At 42.3% G+C, this 9,831-nt stretch overlaps 2 pseudogenes; both read left to right on the top strand.

Moving 5' to 3' along the window:
* Positions 1 to 1,319: 1,319 nt before the first annotated feature.
* On the top strand, positions 1,320 to 2,589 carry LOC125518488 (annotated as a pseudogene).
* A 2,752-nt stretch (positions 2,590 to 5,341) lies between these two features.
* Positions 5,342 to 6,881, top strand: LOC125523820 (annotated as a pseudogene).
* The last annotated feature ends 2,950 nt before the right edge of the window (positions 6,882 to 9,831 follow it).

Raw genomic sequence — 9,831 nt, 5'->3', positions numbered from 1 at the left:
AATAAATGTTCATGTGTTTAAAAAAATATATATAATAAGTGCTCAATTTTGAACAAAATGTTCACAAAGAATTAAATAATATTGATTCTTTTCCTAAAATGTTCATAATTTTTTAAAATTATTCATGTTTACAAAAAAAATGTTTTCAGAAAATTTGTAAAATGTTCATGTTTAAATAAAAAGAAAGTTCACAGAAGTTAAAAATAATACATTTCAATTTTATAATGTTTAAAAACTTCCTACTGCAGCTGATTTTTGTTGAAGAAAACTGCCTAGAAACATTATAGTGTACAAAAATAAATCAGTCAGCTCAGTACAGTACTAGCGACAACATCTCGGTTGAGTTGCGCACGCCCAATGCGTTTGGGCGACGACTTGCCTCAACCGCAAACGGTATGTCTTCCAACACGCCTTTACCGCTGCAGCTAATGGGCGAGCCCAACGTAACAAAGAGCTTATAGGAAACTTCTATGGATCTGTTTGGACCAATTTTAGAAGTTCACTTGCGTGTTTCTTCTTCTTTGTTTCTGTTGTGTATGTAACAGTTTTTTTCTTTTGCATTTTTCTTATTATTTTTACATATACAGTCAGCCTTTTCAATATAAGTTTTACAGTTCTCGTTAACACACGGAATATTTTCTGATACACGTTGAACATTTGCCAAATACATGATGAATATTTTTTCAAATACATGTTTGCTTTTTATGAATAACTGTTATTTGTTTGCAAATACATGTTGAATTTTTTTAAAGACGTTAATCATTTTTTGAATACATGTAGAACATTTTCTAGACACACCTTGAAACTTTCCTGAGTGCACTTTGAACATTTTTTAATGTATGTTATAAATTTTTCAGAAATGCCGTGAGCATTGAAAAATACACGCAAACATTGATTAAATTTAAACCATTTTTTTAAATGTGACAAACACTTTTAAGTTTTTATATTTTCCTAGAAAATATGTTTATGTTATTTAAATTGTTTAAGAACATTCTTTACATTGTTTAAATGTTTTACAAAAATGTCACCGAACATTTTTGAAACTAGATTGTTAAATGTCACAACATTTTATAAAACATATTTTAAAATTATGCAATCATTTTCTTACCTATTGGCCTTTGGGCCTACCTCTTTCATTTTTTTGGTGGCATTGGACTTAATGCTTCCATGTCGCCCATGCGAAACAAGTGAATGGTTGTTCCGTCGAGGAATATCCGGCTGATCCGAGCAATTACTAGCCTTGTATTTACCGTCCCATGATATATTTCCTACAAAAGCTTAGTGTCATTCAACGAGACTATCGTCAGGCATCACCACCCATGATGCCAATGGTAATGATCTTCCATACAAAAGAGGCATATGCTCGATGGTCGACTTCGTCCATTGTCAAGAATATCACTTACACTTTTTTTTACAAAAGGAGGTAGCCTCCTCTTCTTTATGATTACGAAGCACCCGAGAATCAATTTAGTGGAACTCGTGCTTGTGAACAGTGCGATAAAAAAACTCCTGAGTTTACGGTTATAATGAGAGAGAAGGACCTCATCTCTCAGTTTTTGTGTCTATGATCCACTAAAATTGTAGATGTTCATGAACCTTTACTTTTGTTCATGATTTGGCTGTTTCCCTGCTTTCGGTTTGCTTCCGTCCTACAAGGATCCTAGCTGAGCAAAGGCTTGGCTGCGCTTTAGCTAGAAACCCATGTGTGGCTCAGGAAAAAAGCACCATCTTCATAGGTTGTGCTTTCCAGTGTTTGGCCATGAAACCACAGTTTTTGTGTCTATGATCCACTAAAATTGTAGACGTTGGTCTTCTACAAGGGAAGGGCGCCCAGGGGGGAGAAAACCAACCGGGTCATGCATGAGCATAGGCTCGAGAGTGAAAAACAAGGAACAACTGGTCAACCCATCGACATCACCACCGCCACAGCCATTAATACATCTTCCAAGGAATTTAAACACACGCTAGTAGTACTCATGATTCATGAGCACGTCCATACGTACTAACTAGCTACTGGACATAGTTGATTTGCACTAATTTAGTTTATGTATGTTGGTAGGAGGAGTATGTGGTTTGCAGGATATTCCATAAGAGCACTGGACTCAAGAAGGTAGTGGTGTCGTCGTACGTCATTCCCATGCCGATGTCCATGGGAGAAGAGGAGCAACATGGCTTCCTTGAATCTAGTACATTGCCTCCTTTGATGGGCTATGGTGCATCATCATTGCTGGTGGCCCCATCGTCCCTACATGTATCTTCTTCGTACCAGCTGCATGATGCTGGGCCAAATCGTCAATGATGGATAGTGCGGTGCTCCCGATGATGAACGACTACTACTTAGGGAACCACCACTACCAGAATATGCCTACCCTACCACGACCGTTGGTGTCGTTCTACCACCATGACCACCACCAGCAGCAACAACAATAACACATGATTCAAATGCCGATGCAGATGAAGATAGGTGAAGATGATGGCCTCATGATCGGGGTCGAGCCTGGGATTGGGCCAATATCCATAGTGTCGCAGGAGGACACTTTGGCCAGGTTAAGTAGCAACGACATTGCTGTTGGGAAACGCAGTATTTAAATTTTTTTACGTACGCAAGATCTATCTAGGAGATGCATAGCAACGAGAGGGAAGAGTGTGTCTACGTACCCTCGTAGACTGAAAGCGGAAGCATTTTGTAACGCGGTTGATGTAGTCGAACGTCTTCACGATCCAACCGATCCAAGTACCGAATGCATGGCACCTCCGCGATCAGCACACGTTCAGCTCGATGACGTCCCTCGAACTCTTGATCCAGTTGAGGCTGAGGGAGAGTTTCGTCAGCACGACGGCGTGGTGACGGTGATGATGAAGTTAATGACGCAGGGCTTCACCTAAGCACTACAATGATATGACCGAGGTGTGTAACTGTGGAGGGGGGCACCACACACGGCTAAAAGATCAACTTGTGTCTCTATGGGGTGCTCCCTGGACACATATATAAAGGAGGGGAGGGAAGAGGTGGCCGGCCCAAGGGGGGCGCGCCAGGTGTGGGGAATCCTACTAGGACTCCCTAGTCCAAGTAAGATTCCCCTCCTCTTTCCTATTCCTAGTAGGAGAAGGAGGGAAGAATGAGGAGGAGAGAAGGAAAGGGGGGCCGCCCCCCAAACCTAGTCCAATTCGGTTTGGGCTAGGGGGGCGCCACTCCCTGGCCGGCCTCCTCTCTTCCACCAATAGGCCCATGAGGCCCAATAACTTCCCGAGGGGGGGGGGTGTTCCGGTACTCCGAAACTCATCCGAACAATCTGAACCATTCCGGTGTCCGAATGCAACCTTCCAATCTATCAATCTTTATGTCTCGACCAGTTCGAGACTCCTCGTCATGTCCATGATCTCATCTGGGACTCCAAACAAACTTCGGTTCATCAAAACACGAAACTCATAATACAAATCGTCATCGAACATTAAGCGTGCGGACCCTACAGGTTCGAGAACTATGTAGACATGACCGAGACACATCTCTGGTCAATAACCAATAGCGGAACCTGGATGCTCATATTGGCTCCTACATATTCTACGAAGATCTTTATAGGTCAAACCGCATAACAACATACGTTGTTCCCATTGTCATCGGTATGTTACTTGCCAGAGATTCGATCGTCGGTATCATCATACCTAGTTCAATCTCGTCACCGGCAAGTCTCTTTACTCATTCCGTAATGTATCACCCCATGACTAACTCATTAGTCACATTGCTTGCAAGGCTCATAGTAATGTGCATTACCGAGAGGGCCTAGAGATACCTCCCGATACACGGAGTGACAAATCCTAATCTTGATCTATGCCAACTCAACAAACACCAATGGAGACACCTGTAGAGCATCTTTATAATCACCCAGTTACGTTGTGACGTTTGATAGCACACAAGGTGTTCCTCCGGTATTCGGAAGTTGCATAATCTCATACTCTGAGGAACATGTATAAGTCATGAAGAAAGCAATAGCAGAAAAACTAAATGATCATTATGCTAAGCTAACAGATGGGTCTTGTCCATCACATCATTCTCTAATGATGTGATCCCGTTCATCAAATGACAACACATGTCTATGGCTAGGAAACTTAACCATCTTTGATTAACGAGCTAGTCAAGTAGAGGCATACTAGAGACACTCTGTTTGTCTATGGATTCACACATGTACTAAGTTTCCGGTTAGTACAATTCTAGCATGAATAATAAACATTTGTCATGATATAAGGAAATATAAGTAACAACTTACTATTGTCTCTAGGACATATTTCCTTCAGTCTCGCACTTGCACTAGAGTCAATAATCTAGATTACATAGTAATAATTCTAACACCCATGGATTCAATAATCTTAATTTTGTCTAGTTACCTTTCTCTAAATTGTATGGCTAGGATTTCTAAATTTAAAGCTATTATAATTATTTAATTTTGCCTAATTCTTGTTCTCTAAATTGTAGGGCATTACAACTAAGAAACAAGTTGCTTTGATTTTTCACTTTTCTTGATTGATTCACTTCTAGTTGGATCATTCCTGTCCGCAAACAATGATAGTAAGACCCATTGTCCGTTAAGTTTAACTTCGTAAACATATAGTTTAATCAATTTGTTCTATTTTGTTGTTTCTATTTTTGCATCTACAAACATAAATAACGTAACTCGTTGCACATGTGTGCTAATATAACAACCGACAAACTTTAGGAGAATTTATGGAGATGATTCTTAAAAATACGAAGACCCCAGATAATGTTGGCCCATTATATTGACCAAATGATAATCCATCAACTAGTCTTTTATGCTTGTTCATTTTGGTAAGCAATTTTACTGCTTGGCTTTTTATATTATTCGAGTGTGTTAATTCTATGCATATAGCTTGGTATCCATCCGTATATGGTGTGTATGTGGGCAACGAGTCATTTTTCTTGTAGGTTCGCTCCTAAAGCCAAGAAACAACAACAGAAGCACACACTTTCCATGAAGATGAGACAAGCAGAGCATGAGGAATGCATATGCATACATTAACAAGAATGAGAACAAAATCAAAGGTGTTCAATTTGGCATGACATGGCTTGGAGAGGTTCGAGAAACCTAGCACTTGTCACCACCTAGGCATGCCCCATAGCAAGATAAACAACACACAGTTGTAAAGACAAGGGAGCTATCTATATCTATCTATCTATCTATCTATCTAAACATGCACCCATCCACTTTAAGTAGGGACAAATTAATCAAAGCACATAAAACGTCAAGGCTTCTCTAGTAAGTGACTTGCTAGCACAAGCATTCACTCTATTTAAGCATCTCCTCTCATATCTCTCGATATCATTGTATTCCTTTTGTAGTTACACAAATCTCCATCGTTGCCCCCAATACTTGTGCCAGCCTAGAACCAATTTCCCAAAGAGCCTCCGCCATGGCAGACCACCTTCAAGTTCAGCGGCAACAACTAAAGTTCCCTCAGGGGTTCAGGTTTCACCCAACGGATGTGGAGATCATCACCTCCTACCTAGTCCCTAAGGTGTTGAACAAAGCATTCGACCCCATAGCGGTCGGGGAGGTGGACCTGAACAAATGCGAGCCGTGGGAACTCCCCGAGAAGGCGAAAATGGGGTAGAAGGAGTGGTACTTCTTCTCCCAAAAGGACCGCAAGTACCCCACCGGTATACGGACCAACCGAGCCACGACCGCCGGCTATTGGAAGGCCACTGGAAAGAACAAGGAGATCTTCCACCACGCGACCACAAGTCTCATCGGCATGAAGAAGACGTTGGTCTTCTACAAGGGTAGGGCGCCTAGGGGGAGAAGACCAACTGGGTCATGCACGAGTATAGGCTCGAGAGTGGAAAACAAGGAACACCTGGTCTACCCATCGACATCACCACCGCCACAGCCATTAATGCATCTTCCAAGGTATTTAAACACATGCTAGTAGTACTCATGATTCATGAACACGTCTGTACGTACTAGCTAACTACTATACATAGTTGATTTGCACCGATTTAGTTTATGTATGTTGGTAGGAGGAGTATGTGGTTTGCAGGATATTCCATAAGAGCACCGGACTCAAGAAGGTAGTGATGTCGTCGTACGCCATTCCCATGCCAATGTCCATGGGAGCAGAGGAGCAACATGGCTTCCTTGAATCCGGTACATTGCCTCCTTTCATGGGCTATGGTGCATCATCATCGCTGGTGCCCCCGTCGTCCCTACCTGCATATTCTTCGTACCAGATGCATGACACCGGGGCCAGATTGTCAATGATGGGTACTGCGGTGCTCCTGATGATGAACGACCACTACTTCGGGAACCACCACTACCAGAATATGGCTACCCCACCACGACCGTTGGTGTCGTTCTACCACCATGACCACCACCAGCAGCAGCAGCAGCAACAACAACAACACATGATTCAAATGCCGATGGAGATGCAGATAGGTGCAGATGAGGGCCTCATGATCGGGGTCGAGCCTGGGAGCGGGCCGTCATCCATAGTGTCGCAGGAGGATACTTTGGCCAGGTTGAGGAGCAACGATGTTGCAACAACTGCTGATGAGATCTCATCAGTGAACATGGGTACGGATGGCATGTGGAAGTACTGATAATCAGATGATCCAAGTACTAATATATATATACTATCACAAGATCGATCGGTATATACCACCACCTATATATATATTGGTTTGCACCTCATTTTATTTTTGTGTGTGAGAAGAGAGCTTGTATGCATTGCTTGGCTTGGCTTTGCCTCTTTCTTGTGCTAGTATTGTGTGTATGTGTACTGGCTTGTATATGCCACCCACCGGTGGTACCTAGCTACATTTGCATGTGTTCCAAAGTACCTAGCAGTGTGTACACCATGCATGTATTAAACCTATGTGCAATAAACTATTTTATTTAATTTTGAATATTTGACTGAATGTATTATTGTGAATTACATATGTGTATTTTATTTGGAAACGAATTTTGGTCATGCACCAACCTAGTGGGATTTCCATCCACCATATGAACGCTTACTTCCACTTTGGAAATTTAAGAAATGCATTAGATAAAAAAATAGAAACACAATACTGACGCAAATGCTAACACACGCACGCACACACACACACACACACACACACACACACGCTCGCGCGCGCGCCCTATAACACGTGCACGCACATTCTAACCATGTGAGCTTGAAGAGATTGTGCCGACATGATGCTAACTCCTCGAATATGAGCGATGGAATATCACTGATGTTGCAAAATATGTAAATTTAAGTTGCGTTAATTGATGAGAATAAGATGGCCCAAATGCGTTGAAATGCTAATGCTTACTAGTTCAAAATCCGGATGTATACATTGACCTTGTTGCAATTTGATTTGATTTATAATTTCTTGTATTGCATTCGATTATGCAATACAATTTCAATTTCAAATCCATCTATTCTAACATCTCACTTCTTTCACGAGGTTTCCTCGACAGGAAGCAGAGCATCAAGGATAATGTGGGTGTGCTTTTTTTCTTGAGGATACATGATGTCCGGCATGTCCACATGACTAGTTGAAAAATAATTTGCCGGAACCATTGCAACCCAGTTTATGTCGAACCAGAGGAGCCAAAGAGTGGCTATTACTAGCCCTGAAACTATGTTGTCACGTGTACAGAGATACGCTGGCACACAATCCCATTTGATGCATACTGGTTCAAAGTGTTGAGTAAACCTAGGTCCAGCCCAATTAACTACTCTGGTTTTCTTCGGTTCATGTCTATTTTATTTACTTTTATTTTTTCTCTATCGATTTTAGCTTTACCTTTTTTTCATTTGAAAAGCTTTTAAAAAATATATTCAAGTTTGAAAAATATATTAAAAAAACATTCATGTTTAACAAATGTTCATCTGTGTTGAAAAAATATTCATGAAATGCTCAATTTTGTTCAAAAATATTCACAAAGAATTAAATAATATTCATGTTTTCAAAAAACGCTGACAAAGTTTTACAATTATTCATGTTTACAAAAGAATGTTGCAGAAAATTTGGAAAAAGTTCGAGTTCATAAAAAAGAAGGTTCACAGAAGTCAAAATAATACATTTTAATTTTATGATTTTAGAACTTTCCTACTGCAGCTGATTTTTGTTGAACAAAACCGGCTAGAAACATTATACTACGACGTCCTATGCGACAACATCAGTCGGCTCAGTACAGTACTAGCGACAACATGGGTCGGTTATGTTGCGCACGCCCTATGCGTTTAAGCGACGACTTGTCTCAACCGCAAACGGTATGTCTTGCCTACTACTACAAGACGAGCTTCCATTACGCCTTTAGCGCTGCAGCTAACGAGCCAGCCCAACGTAACTTTTCTGAAGAGCTTTTAGGAAACTTCTATGGATCGGTTTGGACCAATTTTAGAAGCTCACGTGCGTTTATTTTCTTCTTTGTTTCTGTGTGTATTTATCAGTTTTTTTATTTTGTGTTTTTCTTATTCTTTTTTCAAATACCGTTGGCATTTCTTTACCTAATAAACAACAGATTTTTTATTTTTTATTTTTCTTATTATTTTTTCAAATACTTTCAATTTGAATTTAAAACATATTCGAGGTGGTACTATTCGTGTACGTCAAAAGCATTACGATCCTGCCGGTAGGTCAAAGACTTGGTCCTTCTGTATGTTGGCCCAACTTGCAACGAGGGAGGAGTGTATTGCTCTAGGCCGGACTTTTTCCAGCGGAAAACCCGGATGCCCCCCAGGCGGCGATTAGGGTTTCACGCGTGGACCTGCGGCGCCCGCTGATCGGATCGGCGGGGCGAGATCTCAACGCCGGAGAGGAAGATGGCTTCCCCAGCTTCCTCATCGGCGAACAATGGTTCTGGTGGTGCCGGTTCCTTGTCACCCAACTCGGCAAGGGCTCGGCTGGCGGAGGCCTTAGGGAAACTCGACATAACTGAAGAGGAGGCCACGCCATTGGTAATAGATGATCGGGAGGAGGGTAATCAACAGAAGTGGATGATCGCAGGGAAGGTGCTGAACCGCAACAATCTTCACATCCAAACCATATCCAACGCCCTCCGTCCCGCCTGAGGAAACCCTAAGGGGTTAGAATTCCGATCTGTCGGAGTCAACATGTTTGTGGCGGAGTTCGCTGCCCAGAGAGATCACGATCGCGTCTGGGAAGGCTCCCCGTGGCACATCAGCAAGCATGCAGTGATCCTAACCGAGTTCGACGACTGCATGAAGCCGTCTGAACTAAAGTTCGATCGCCTACAAGTTTGGGCTAGGGTAGTTAACCTGCCCTTTAATCTACGAAACGACTCATGGGGAATGGCAATTGCAAAGCAGATAGATAAGCAAGCATCACAAGTTCAGTTTGATCATGTTGGAGGCTTCCTCAGAGCCCGTGTTACGTTAGAGGTCAGCAAACCCTTGAGGCGCTGGATCCTAATCGAATCGGCCAGATGCAAGAGCACCGATCTGTACGACATTCAATACGAGAACATCCCACACTTTTGTTTTTCGTGCGGCCGTCTGGGCCACAGCGATCTCTTCTGTCCCACTCCGGGAACCCGCGACGCCAATGGTGATCTTCCATTTGGCAAGGGTCTCCGGCCACAGGAGGATTAGAAGAAGGCAAGCTCTAGCCAGGGCTCAAACAGAGAGCAAGAGACCGCCCGGGGCTCAAGGCAAGACACCAAGCAGTCCAGTACAGCTAAGGAGCAGGCAAATGAGGTGAACTCTCCAGTTAAGAACAATAGGACATCAAACAATCTGCCATCTTTACAGTGAGATGGCACTTCCCTTCCCCCTACGGTGTCTGAAAATGTCCAGATCTAATGATTT

This window comes from Triticum urartu, chromosome 7, assembly GCF_003073215.2.
Source record: "Triticum urartu cultivar G1812 chromosome 7, Tu2.1, whole genome shotgun sequence".
In the NCBI taxonomy this organism is placed as follows: Eukaryota; Viridiplantae; Streptophyta; class Magnoliopsida; order Poales; family Poaceae; genus Triticum; species Triticum urartu.
Note: the sequence above shows the minus strand (reverse complement) of the source record. Positions and strands in the feature narration are given on the sequence as shown.